We start from the raw sequence: 14,603 nt of genomic DNA on the forward strand, positions 1-14,603 counted from the left end.
GTTTTTGTCTTTTGTATTGTTTACGTGGTGTATTACATTTATTGATTTGCATATATTGAACCATCCCTGCATCCCTGGGATGAATCCCACTTGATCATGGTGTATGATCTTTTTAATGTATCGCTGATCTGATTTGCCAATATTTTGTTGAGAATTTTAGCATCTATATTCATCAGTGACATTGGCGTATAGTTTTTTTTCTTTGTTGTGTCTTTATCTGATTTTGGAATTAGGATAATAGTAGCCTCATAAAAAGAGTTTGGGAGTCTTCCTTCTCCTTGGATTTTTTGGAATAGTCTGAGAAGAATCAGAGTTACTTCTTCTCTAAATGTTCGGTAAAATTCTCCTGTGACTCTGTCCAGCCCAGGGTTTTTGTGTGCTGGGAGCTTTTCGATTACTGCTTCAATTTCACTAGCTGATATCAGTCTTTTCAGACTTTCTGCTTCTTCTTGACTCAGTTTTGGAGGAGTATATGTTTCTAAAAATTTGTGCTTTTCACTAAGATTTTCAAATTCCTTGACACATAGTTGTTCATAGTAATTTCTTATGATCCTTTATATTTCTGTGGTATCAGTTGTAATTTGGTCTCTTTCATTTCTGATTTCATTTATTTGGGTTCTCTCCCTTTTTTTCTTGATGAGTCTGGTTAAAGGCTTGTAGATTTTGTTTATCTTTTCAGAGAACCAGTTCCTGGGTTTATTGATCCTTTGGATTGTTCATTTAGTCTCCGTCATTTAATTCTGCTCTCATTTTGATTATTTCCTTCCTTCTACTCACTCTGGGGTTTGTTTGTTGTTGTTTCTCTAGTTTTTATAGATGTAGGGTGAGAGCATTTATTTGAAATGTTTCTATCTTTTTTAGGTAGGCCTGTATTGCTATGAACTTCCCCCCAAGGACTGCCTTCATTGCAGAAAATTTCAGTTATCCCTCGCAGCAATATTTTCACTGATACATCCCCTAAGGCAAGGGATATAAGAGGAAAAATAAACAAATGTGATTACATCAAACTAAAAAGCTTCTGCACAGTTAAAGAAAACATTAACAAAATGACAAGGGAACCGACTGTATGGGAAAACATATTTGCCAGTGATACCTCAGACAAGAGATTGACCTCCAAAATATGTAAAGAACTCACGCAACTCCACACCAGGAAGACAAACAATCCAATTAAAAATGGGCAAAGGACCTGAACAGACACTTCTCTAAGGAGGACATGCAGAGGGCTCATAGACACTTGAAAAAATGCTCAATATCACTAGCCATTAGAGAGATGCAAATTAGAACAACAATGAGATACTACTTCACACTGGTCAGAATGGCCATCATTAATAAATCAACAAACAACAAGTGCTGGCAAGGTAGTAGAGAAAAGGAAACCCTAGTGCACTGTTGGTGGGAATGCAGACTGGTGCAGCCACTGTGGGAAACAGTATGGAATTTCCTTAAAAAACTAAAGATGGAACTGCCTTTCAATTCAGCAATCCCGCTGCTGGGACTACATCCTAAGAATCCTGAATCACCAATTCAAAAGAGCCTATGCACCCCAATGTGCATAGCAGTGTTATTTACAATAACCAAGTGCTGGAAGTAGCCTAACTTCCCATTAGCAAATGAGTGGATCAAAAAAACGGTGGTACATTTATATAATGGAATACTGCACAGCAGAAAGAAGGAACTCCTACTCTTCGCAACAGCATGGATGGAACTGGAGAGCATTGTGCTAAGTGAAGTAAGTCAGGCAGTGAAAGACAAATACCATATGATCTCACCTATAAGTGGAACCTAATAAACAAACAAACAAATGAGCAAAATGGAACCAGAGACATGGGAATAAAGAACAAACTGACAGTGACCAGACAGGTAGGGGGAGGGGAAAATGGGGAAAAGAAGGGGAAGGGACAAGCTATGGAACACAAATAGAGGACTCATGGGCACAAACAACAGGGAATATTGACTATGGGTGTGGGGGGCAGGATTGGGGTGAACAAGGGGAAGAAGGCAGGACAATTTTAACGGAACAACAATAAATTTTTAAAAAATCCCTTTTGGGTTTTTTAATGCATAATTTTTGGTTTGGTGTTATTTTGCTCTCTTGTTTCAAATAATAACGTTTGGTTATCCCTTTTTTTCACCAGCTTTAAGTGCAAGGAAAGAGATGTTAAAAAGATATTCAAATTTCTATCTCAGTTCTGCCTCTGATTCGTTTTTGTCACCTTGGCAAACCACTCATTTCTTTCAGTCTTAGGTTCCTCATCTATAAATGGGGATAATACTGATAATTTGTCTGTTGTGAGCTGACCTTAAGAAAATATGGGTCTTCATAAGCTTCAGGTCCTTTTTGGTGAAGATTGGTGTTCTACAATGCAATAATCAGGATGCCTCTCCAGCTACCTTGCTATCAGGGGATCTGTACAATAAGAGCAAGGCTCAGACCGATTTCTGTCAAACACACACAGTACATGGCAATCAGGAACACCAGTTCTCTATCTCTTTAAGCCACCTCACAGGCAGCCTTCTTGCAAGTTTCACTCCAAGACAAAGACATTAGCACTGTTCTAAGTTGAATTTGGAAGAGGTTGATTCCTACTTTCATGGATGCCTTTAAGAGGTTCAAGACTTCAGTGAAAGAAGCAACTACAGGTATGGTGGAAATAGCAAGAGAACTGGACCTAGAAGTTTAGCCTGAAGATGTGACTGAATTGTTGCGGTTTCATCATGAGACTTGAATGAATGAGGAGTTGCTTCATATGGTTGAGCAAAGGAACTGTTTTCTTGAGATGAAATCTACTCCTGGTGAAGACTGTTGAAATGACAACACAGATTTAGAATATTCTATAGACTTGTGACCTCAGCTGATAAAGCAGCGGCAGAGTTTGGGAAGATCGACTCCAATTTTGAAAGATGTTCTACTGTAGGTTAAATGTCATGGGTCACATGCTACATAAAAATCATTTATGAAAAAAAAGAGTCAATTAACATGGCAAACTTCACTGTTGTATTTTAAGAAATTGCCCCAGTCACCTTGATCTTCAGCAGCCACCAACCTCATCAGTCATCATCCATCAAGATAATACCCTCCACCAGCAAAATGATCAAGACTTGCTGAAGGCTCAGATGATGGTTAGCACTATTTTTTTTTTTTAGCAATGAAGTGTTTTTAATTAAGGCATCTCTATTGTTTTTAGACATAATATTATTATTCTACTTTTTCTGTTATCATTTAGCCCCCTTATACCCCACCACAACCACCACACTGTGGCCCGTGTCCATGAACCCTTTATCTTTTCTGCTCGGTCCCTCCACGGGTTTTGCCTCACCTCCCCTCACACTAGCTGTCATCCTGCTCGCTATCTCTGAGTCTGTCTCAATTTTGTTTGTTAGTTCAGTTTGTTTATTAGATTCCATAATGGACCACGAGTGAAATCATATGATATTTGTCTTTCTCTGACTGGCTTATTTCACTTAGCATAATGTTATTCAGGTCCACCCATACTGTTGCAAAGGGTAAAATTTTCTTTTTTTATTTTTTTATGGCTGAGTAGTAAAATGTTATTATACAGTTAATAGACTGAAGTATAGTATATACATAACTTCTATATGCACTGGGAAACCAAAAAGATTGTTTGACTTGCTTTATTGCAATACTCGCTTTATGAATATTATGAATATCCATATTCACAATATGGTGGTCTGGAACCAAATCCACAATAACTCTGAGGCATGCCAGTAGTAACCAGAGTATCAGCACTTTTTGTGCTGGTTCACTAAACCTCAGTTGCCAAAGGGCAATGCAAAGGGGCGGGGGGTCAGATGGTAACTGAACATACAGCAAGGTGTGTTATAGGATAGGAACTCTGAGCTTAGAGAACCTGAAACTTTTATAATGGCCAATAAGAGGCATGTTCTTTGTGTCAGGGGGAGATACTACCTTTATTATAAGACAGTAATTATGCCTGCCCTTTTGCTCTAGAGGGGAACACTGTCTCAGTCTTCCAAGACTAGATAAATAACCTTATAAAGATAGTTGAAACAAAGGACATTTAGTATCTCTCTTCATAAGAAGTGGAGAAACAAAAGAGTCTCATGGTATGTCCCAAATCTGATCATATACATTTAGAAATTTCATTATATTTGTTCAGTAAAATACATAGCATTTATAGTGTCAATCCAGGGAAGCAAACCTTTCACAAAGGGATCATAGCATTAATCTATGTGAATGATTTATTAATGATTGTTTTGTTAACTGAGATTTTTCACTTTTGGATTATGTGACTTGATGTTTTACTAATTATGGAGAAATTGTTTTCCTTGACTCTACCTAAACTTATAGGATATTTCATTGAATTTAATATATCAAAGATTATAAGGTGTATCATTACTGAATTTAGAACTAAGGAAAAACTTGTCTAATAATGATATGTTGCAGTGCTTCCTAATCATATCTGCTATAAAGTGAATAATAATTTTAGAGATATTAAATTGTGGAAAATATATGTGCCTTAAAATCAATGAAATTTGTATTTATTTATTGTCTTCCTTTCCCAATTAGAATGTAAACTCAAGAGGCGATAGGGATTTTGTTGATATTAGTTATCAATATACACCCAGTGCCAAGAACAGTGTCTGGCACATAATATTCAGTAAATATTTGCTGAATTTATTTCCATAGGAAAAAAATGTAAGCTCTATCTTCCACTCCCTTCTCTCTCTCCCCACCCGCAACTTTGGTCCACAATAGTAGTTCTCAACTCTAGTACCTATAGAATCATCTAGGGAGCTTTAAAAACATAATACCTTGGCCTTATCTAGACTAATTAAATCAGGATTTCTTGGAGCAAGGTACAGACGCAAGTGTGTTGTAAAAGATGTCTAGGTGAATCTAATGCACACCGAGAAGTTTGGAATCACCAGTCCGTGTTACTCCATTAATAATGAATACACACACAGCAGCCATGCACCTCTACATAAAGCTTTCTAAAGGAAATTGTTATTTCCTCAAACAGTAATAATCTAATATGCTTGTGTAATACACCCTTATCAACTATCTCATTTGATTCTCAAACAGTCAGGTAAAGAAAGTAAAGCAAATATTATCATTTCTAAAGTTGGAAAGAATCTAAATCTCAATGATTTAATCAAGGAAAAAGGAAGGGTGTGTACATTTTTTTCTTCTTTGTTTTATGATCTCAAAAAAGTCAGAAAAACTTTTAAATTATTACTTTATCTCTGCGTTTGAATAGCATTTCCTAATCAATGTATTAGCATTAGCAAAACCCTAAGAGACAACCTGATTACTGTGAGCCATCCATTCACTTAACACATGTTGACTATTGACCAGCTGTTGCGTACCTATGCTGTTCTAACTGTTAAGGCAAGCTGAGCTTTCCCGGTAAACTTTTACTCTGACCAAGCACTCTTTTTCCATACTCTTGCTTCTCCCACACTTTTCACATCTTTTATTTTTTCACCCTACCCTGGTTCAAGCTAGTGCTCTAGGTACAGCAGGCAATACAAGTTTATTCATACTATTACATTATTTGAATGTGTAAATGTTTTTTAACTATGATGTCCTAATTTCTTCATGCTTCAAGCCATGACTGTCTTTCCTTCTTTTTGCTAGTTTTTAATCAGTGAATTTGAGGACCCTTCAAAATAGATTGAAATATACTAAGAATAATATCCAATTAACCATTGGAGGATTAAAGCTTGAGAATGGAGGTCAATTTTGTTTTTTGTCTTTTCAGAGAAAGCAAAGTCCTTATATCTCTAATGTTCTAGAAACCATTTTTCCTTAAGGGTGAAGAGAGCCATTAAGCTGTCATTGTCATTTTATAAAGTTGGAAACATTTGATGCAATTATAAGAGGGATAGTTCCAGCAACAGGAGAATCTGTACTTAAGTGATCTTATGCTCATAAATGAATGGGACTTAAATAAAGCATTTTCCTATAACAACCATAAAAGACTCTGAGAATCAAAAGTCACCATGATGAAAATGCAGGGAAAATAGGCACACTGTGCTAATGATGTTTAAGGACAGTGTTGATTTCCTTCTGGGGTATTACAGCATTATTAAAAAGTTAATGGGATAACAGCCATACTCAGAAACATTTAAGCCCAAGGATTTATATTACGAGATTAGAGAGGAATTGAAATACTCTCTAAAGAATTTAATATCATCCATAGGCACTTAAATTCATATAGAAATAATTTCCTCCTTCCGTTTTTATTTAGTTTCTTTTAAATTTAAAATTGAAAATGGGGATGCAGAATCCATTATTTTTAAGTACACATTTAGCACCAACATTTCACAAACAGTTTCACTTAGACCCTCAACATGTTCACACATATTTTTGGAAGTATCATATACTATTTATTTCCTAAGAAAATATTGTCACCCAAAAGCTTTCCATATGACATGCAGTAAGTTGGGTGTATCCATGTATTTGCCCAGGACAATCCTGGTTTATGCCTTTGTTCTGGCATAATTATCAATAGCACCCCCTTTCTCTCTCAAAAGGACCCGAGTTTGGATAATAAATTATATGGTCATCCCAATAACTTTAGTTTACTTTAGTTTAACTCAATGTTTCCTATCCTTACTTTACCATATGAGCCATTTTCTCCTGTAACATTTATCAATCTCCCTGGAAATTGGTTTAACATACTTCCTAATTAATATTTAAGATCATATCTAAAATTAGTTTCATTTCATGAGAATTCTTTTTCTTCATAGCAAAAATGAAATTCTCTTGCAGGAAGTAGGTATGGTAGCAGAAAATAAAGACACATTTAGACACACGTTGTGCAACTTAACGTTTTGATGTTGAGGACATTGTTCATTGTAACCTCCAGTGAGTGGAGGAACCAGGCCTATCACAGCAGGTTTGCCAGCTAAACCGCACCTTAACAAGTGCACAGCCGGAGGCTATCGCAGCAGGTTTTGCATGCCCCTACCTTAACCACATAAATTTGCTTCCTCCCATCACCTGTCACCTATTATTTCCTTTAAATATTGCTGGTCAATTACGCACACGCGCACACGCACACGCACGCACGCAACAGTCGGTCTGAGAAGTCAACCCAGCAGTGGATTCTCTTTGGAGACAGAAACCTGTGACCGCCAGGCTCACAGTGACTGTCTTATTTAGCTCCAGCCAGTATGTTTTTCTTTATGATGTAAAAGAAGGGGAGTCCAGACTTCAATTAGGACAGTTGTCACAGGTTCTCACAGGAGAATGCAATCAAACCTACATATCAAAAACAAACAAATACAATTCAAATTTTTCAAATATTTTCAGTTTTTCAATCTGAGTTACTTTTAAGAGCAAACTCAACTGCAGAATAAATCATTACATTATCCATGCAGAAACCACTCATTACTTTGAAATAGACAATTTTTTGCAATTAAGAAAACTAATTACCATTTCAAATAATTTGTTTATAACTACCAAATTAACTAGCATTCTCTGGAAACCATTTTCTGGAAAATATTTGGGCCTGCAAAAGGTTTTCCAATATTGCCCCACATCATTCTTAAATATTTACATGTGCTAGCTTTTCTTGTAACAATAGTTAACATGTGTAGAAAGCTTCCTGTTTTCAGGAATGGCTCTAAACACTACATGCATCTATTCACTTAGTCCTCCGAGTAATCTCCTAAGGTATATACAAATATTACTGCCTTCTTTTACAGATGAAGTCTACTTGCCTGCCCATGGTTCCCTGGCTACTAAGTAGCAGCCTGCTATGCTTCACTTATCAAACTGCCCTTCCCTCTTTATAATATAGTACATCTTTACTTGAAAGCTTTTGAGGAAAAGTACTATGTATATTTTTTTATTATCTATTTCAAATATCCGCTGCACTTCCTATGTATTGCAAGTAAACAAGAATGGATATAATAAATATTTGAATCAATAATAATCATGTTTTGGATAAATGAAAGATCAATAGCCCCCAAAAATGTGCCTTGGACATAGTAAAGGTTTAATAAATATTTATTGATTATTTCTAATTAAGTATATGGAGACTATGCCAACATTTTCTAAAACCAGTATTATTAAGTTTTTTCTAATTTTTTTTAACTTACGCTCTCAAGTTTATTTTATTTATTGATTTTTAGAGAGACAGAGGAAGGGAAGGAGCAGAGAGAGAAACATCAATTTGTTGTTCCATTTTTTTTATGTATCATGGTTGCTTCTTGTGTGTACCCTGGTCAGAAATTGAACCCGCGACCTTGTTGTACTGGGATGGCACTGTAACCAACTGAGCTACCCACCGAATGTTATTTCCTAATTCTGACTAAATTAGGAATGTTATTTCCTAATTTAGTCAGATAAAATTCAATAAAAATGAAACAACATACTTCCCAAGTAAAATTGTTTAACCGACAGTTAAAGCACATAAATACCAAAAATATATTTTGAGCCACTTTTTTAAACTGTTGATTTTTTTCTTTACAATATTAAGACACTGTACTGTGTTGAATATTCTACCCCCAAATTTATGTCTGCCCAGATCTCGGAATGTGAATTATTTTGAAATAGTGTCCTTGAAGATATAATTAGTTAAGATGAAGTTATATGGAGTTAACTGGGTCTTAAATCTAATAACTGATGTCCTTAGAAGAATGTAATGGGCTGACACAGAGACAGAGACAGACACACAGGGAGGACACCATGGGATGACAGGGCCAGAGGCTGTAGTGATGCATCTGTAGTCAATGACTGCCAGGAACTGCCAGCCACCAACAGAAGCCGAGGAGGGTAATGGGACAGGTTCTCTTCAGAAACTTCGGGAGGAGCCAACCTGGCAGATACCTGGATTTTGGCCTTCTGGCCTCCAGAACTTTGAGACAATAAAATATCTATTGTTTTACATCACTTAGTTTGTGGTAATATGTTATGGCAGCCCTGAGAAAGTAATATAGACACTAATGTCAAATTTTAATATTTGCTTATTGTTAGAAATTTGCTGATGCCTCAATAGTCTAGACATTGGTAAAAAACTATTTTATAAATATCACTATTTTTATTTCTATTATAAACACACATGGTTTTAATTTATCTAAAGTGATCATCTTTCAAAGCAGTATTAAATATCTTATTTAAGCTCTTGAATAAACTCAATCTCTACCAATTAATTATTTGTTGCTATACAATGTTATGAACTAATATTATATTTTTTTCTTAACATTAACAATAATAAATCATTTTATTTCAGCCCAACAGATAGTGCTCTAGGCTTCTCATGGTGTACAAATAACTTGATAGAACTCTGAGTGAAAGGCAAGCCAGAAAGTCTCCCATTGTGTTTTCAAAACAATGTTCTTTCCTTCTTGGGTGTTCATAAAGATAAGGCAAGAGCTTTGGAAATAATTTTAGAGTGACATATAATCCATTCATTAATGAAATGTTAAGTTATTAAATAATGAATCTGGCAATTACTTCACTAGGTTGACAAAAGAAAAAATTGATAGTCATTTCTGACTAGATAAAGCCATTTTGAAATTATACAGAAACACTTGAACCATTTATTTTATTTGTGCAAACAAGTTCCTCCCTTCTTAACGCAGAAATATTTTCAGTTTGAAATAAAAAGAACGAAGAAAAATTATTTGTATTGAGATTTTGCTTCTGATACCATTTGGCAACTGCATTAAATTCTGAAAATATAACTCAAGCTTAAAAATAATGACAATATTCAATGGAACCTAGAACAACTAAGCTTTTTCTTATTTTAACAGTTTTCTGGCTTTCTGAGAAATATTTTTTAAGAGGCTAAGTGCATTTCCAAGCAATAAGAAGAAATACATGGTTTTTAATTGGTACAGAGGTAATATTTACAGTTGGATTTTTTCTCAAATTTGACATTTGGTACTTAAGTGCATATGAATCACTAGAAAGTTTTACTTGCTGTTGGCATCACTTACAGATTTAAGACAATACTGGAACTGTATCCTTGGGGAAATAGACAAAGCTATAAGAAGAGTGTGAGTTGAAGGTATTGAGTATTTTTTATTCCAGCCATCAAAATATAAATGACATTTAATTAATATTTCACATGCAAAGTAAGTGCATGATTATGATTTCAAAGCAGAAAAAAGTATTTAAGAGGCAGTATAATAATTGAATAATTTCCCCTCAAATTTTGGTCTGGGATATCTTTGCAAGTAACTGCTGTATTACCTCTTAATTCATCAATTATTTGTATGGATGAGGCTTCTGAGTTACTTCCTCATTAAAACAGGCAATATGCTTACATCAGTCTCTAAGATACACATAAAATTAGTGCTATACTATGCAATTTCATGGACTATATTTACTAATATTTATGGTCATGTTAAAGGCTATTGAGAGTTCTACATGAAATGGGGAAACTCTCTAGAATATAGACATTATATAAAAATTAGTACTGATATCCAGCCTTGGGATGTTTGCTTTTCTCAGCTACTTAAAAACAAAACAAAACAAAACAAAATAACATTAAGATTCTTTCCAGAAGCCAATTCCTAGCTTAGCGTAAACTTTGTCTTATTTCTTACTCTTATGATATGAATTCTGTTTTTGAAAGGTCAGGACACCATGGGATGTTGGCCAGTGGCCAGTTGATCCTTCACACTGAGTCTTGCATCAGAGCATATTGATTTTACGAGGCTATTAGTGTGAGAAGAAGGCATAGTAGGGCGGGGAGAGAGGGGCCACAGCCAAGCCATCCCGTAAACAGGGAGCGCACATTAATGCCAGAGTTGAGACCACAGGGAAATGCCAAACGGATTAAAGCTCACAGATGCCCCTGTCGTGCTGTTGTGCAGAGGCATTTATTAATTCAGCTGTTCTGTCCTCAAAAACCGAGAATATTTATAGATGTGAAGCCGAAGGAGGGAAGAGCAGAGGATTTAGCATCCTAGTTCCCATTCCCTGAGCCTTGGCCACGCCCGCGTGCCTTCACACAACGCTGTGGCAAATGGAGCCAGGACGCTGCGAAGAGGCTCCCAGGGACTATTAAAACTCACTGCAAGATCAGGGTGCAGAATAAGGTTATTAACCCATTTAAAAAATCAGGGTCAGCAATCTGTTAGAATTAAAGAACTCCGAGGTGTTGCAAGGGGTCATAATCTTTGAACTTGAATGCAAAATATTTTTATTGCATTACTCCCAGCTAAAAGCAAAGATAGAAAGGCTTCCAGTAAATCAGTCTGCAGCCCTCCTTCTTTATTCCCCCTCCTGAAGAGAGCCAGCATCCTCTGGCTCTTTACCTAGAGGCATCCCAACCCCAAATCGCCAGGATTCAGGGGTCCACATTTCAGTTACCTGAGATTCTGTGGAGGTAGATAACCTACCTCATCCAGACAGAATCTTGTGACAAATCATTCATTCCTCAGTGAGGACATGAAGACTTCAAGTCCTAGTGCTCAGTTAAAGACATTTCAAATATTAGTAACCTGGTTAGAAAAGAAAAGGGGAGGGGGTAAAAGAAACAACGAGAAGGAAGAAGGACAATTGAGGAGTACCTGCTATGGTTTATTGAAGTCACAGAAACCCTCTGACATACTGGATGGACCTTGGAAGACTCCAGTCTTCCAAGGTCAGGAAAAGGTTCCCAGAATACTCAGATGTAGATGTTCCTGAACTGGGCTGTTCTGTGGTGTAACCAACTGATAGTACCCGAAGTCAAAACTGTAAAGTGTGTGTGCACATTAAATTCAAATGCATTGTAAAGTGAGAAGCTAAGACTTCATTTTGCAGTCCCCTGCTGCATGGCCCCAAGCATATTAAACCTCTCATTTTCAAGTTCAACACCGCCATTTCTTTCCTTTCTAAATGTGTGTTACAGCTGATTTTTCTCTCAATATGCTTTCATTCTTGTTAAACAGGTATTGTGCTGTTTAGTTGCATTGGTAACCTTGTTGCACATCAAATAACGTATTTCTGTTGTTGGAGGAGGTTATGGAGACAAGGTGACCGCCAGCTGACCCATAAGCTGGACCTGGGCAATCAGAGGCCCCTCTCTCTCTCCTCTGTCCTTGGAATGTGTGTTTCTCCTGCCATCCTGGTAGCTGAAGACTTTTCAAGGATGCAGAGTGAGAGACCGATGTGTTGTTCAGACCATGTGGACAGTATGCCTGACTAAATGCAGGTAAGGATTCTATATAACCTCAAAGATTCTGGCCACCCAAGACAAGCCTCATATGTAAGTTCCCTTGCTTATTAAACCTGCCACCTCCCAATATGGAGTGGGCTGCCTCTTTCTTCTGCTTCTCTTTGCCCTCAGTGTACCGGAGCCAGTTTCATATTTCGTACAGAAAATCCTGAGTTTGCAAACTGACGCCAGATTTTCTTTCAGGGTTAGCCTTTTTGATAACTTTTGTGACCTAAAAGATAGGTTGGAGATTTAAATATATTGAACTACCCCAACTTAACCACAAACTTGGCAGGGTCACTATCCTCCATGTTTTTGAAAAGTCTCTGGTTTGGGCTCGAATAGACACGAGGTAAACAGCACATCTTCCTAAGTTTAAACTGCTGTCCATGTTGTGACCAAGTAGCAGAACTGGCTGCCATGAAACAACAGCTCTCCCTGTTTCTGCACAAACTAACGGAAGCCAAAGGCCGAACGAAGTTAACTACTTTGCCTTGTGAATTTACTTGCGGGCGTTCACTTGCAGTCTGCATGATTTGTATTTCTGTACGTACGACATACTTTTCCATGTCTCCCAAGTTTTAGAAAGTGCCTACTGAGTACCTGAACAAACTCCGCCCAGTTTACCAGGCTCCCACATGCCCTGGGATGCCTCAAAGGTGGGTGAATGGGGAATTCAACCAATGGCAAGGAAAGCAACATGTGCCTGTTTGTGTGGTCATCCCCTTCCAATGGGACCATTGGGACATTTTTTTTTTCTAAACTAGGATGATCATCTCATTTTCCCCTCATGTACTACTCTTGGTTTTCCATAAGATAAATCTGTCAATGAAAATTTTCTGGCAATTATAAAGTAAGGATGTACATGAGGTGGATCAGCTTGGATCTCAATCTTCTTTGGCCAGAACAACTGCTACTTCTGCTTCCAGCAAGAGTATCCCACATCATTAGGGATTAAAGAATTTATATGCTCTTTAAGCTCCTTGACTATTTCACATATCGAAAACTCTGATAAGACCTAGCTTCCATGTAACGTCATTCTAAGGGAAAAGACAGTAAATTCAGGTCCAGTCTTCTGGCTTCGAGGCTTCCCTGTCCAGTGTCTTTCTCAGTGAGTCTTAATTTAAATGCAGAGGAAGGAAAGAGAAACTTAGGAGCCGGGCACGTCACATGAAGGTGCAGTAAACTCACCTCCAACCTGAAGGCTGCTGCAATTATTCTCACTTTACAAGTGAGGAAATGGAGCTGCACAGAGATCAAGAAGCTTGTCTAACTTCAGAAAGCTAAAGAACAGCGCAGCCAGGCATCAGACCCTACCTGCCTCCTTGTCTCATGGCTGGAAAAAGCATAGACACTTGGCTGTATTCTCCCACAGTGTTTTAACTGTAATTTTTCTCAACATTAGTGCATGATGATATCAAGATCCTGGGTCATGGCCAAGACTGCCATGAAATAGAATAAAATGGAAAAAGGCATGAGTTGTACCTTGAAACGTTTATTTCCTTTATATAATACACACATATTCATGCACACTGTTTTGGGATATAAATGTATTTATTTCTTCCTGTAATCCTACTCAGAAATAAAACTAATTAAACTGCCACAGTATTCTCCTTTTGGGATTCTTTGTTATTCTATAAAAACCACAGTTTATGAGTTTGAGAAACATTGTTTTGAGGCAAAACAATTGCATTATGAGGTTTTTTCCTCCAAGAGCAGAGATTAATGGAACTATTGACTCATGCAATTCCCCTCTGCAATATTCTGAAATTCTCCAGTGTGAATCTGGTAAGACAGCTATATCTCACTATTATGGTATTTACGATTTACTGTAAAATACTTTAACACAGCGAATGTGGTGTGCTTACATACGTGGACGTGTGCGTGTGTGCGTTAGAGGAGGTTTGTTACCTTCAGATGTTAGTGCTGGTGGTGCCCTTGCTATGAAGGGAAGTCCCAAGGATGGGGAGTCAGCCCCTGGGCGAATCTAAGCCGGTGACTCCCAGCCCCGGTTGTCCATTAGAATCATCCAAAGTTTTTAAAAAGAATTTAATAATTATGATATTTTAGTTTTTAAATTGTCATACAATAAGACTGACCTATTTTCCCCTCTGTAGTTGTGCAGAGCTATGAGTGTGAATACGTGTACAGATTTGTGTGACAGTCGCCCAGGCAGGACACAGAAGAGCTTCACCACCTAAAAACTCCCATGTGTGTGCTGCCCACTCAGGGTCAGCCCTCCCCGCCACCGTGACCCCTGGCAATCATGGTTTGTTGAAAGACTTGTAAACAGTACCAAACGCTGTCTCTGCCCTCACAGTGTTGGATTTAATTAGACTGGTGTTAGGAATGGGGTGTTTTAAAAAATTTTGTTCAGCGACTCTCATGTGCATCCAAGGCTGCACAGCCGGTGCTTTCCTCGGGGCCCTTACTTTGGGGGCTAATATCACAAGATCTTTC

The sequence above is a fragment of the Pteronotus mesoamericanus genome, unplaced genomic scaffold (genome assembly GCF_021234165.1).
Source record: "Pteronotus mesoamericanus isolate MK-2021 breed Mesoamerican mustached bat unplaced genomic scaffold, CSHL_Meso_final contig_116, whole genome shotgun sequence".
In the NCBI taxonomy this organism is placed as follows: Eukaryota; Metazoa; Chordata; class Mammalia; order Chiroptera; family Mormoopidae; genus Pteronotus; species Pteronotus mesoamericanus.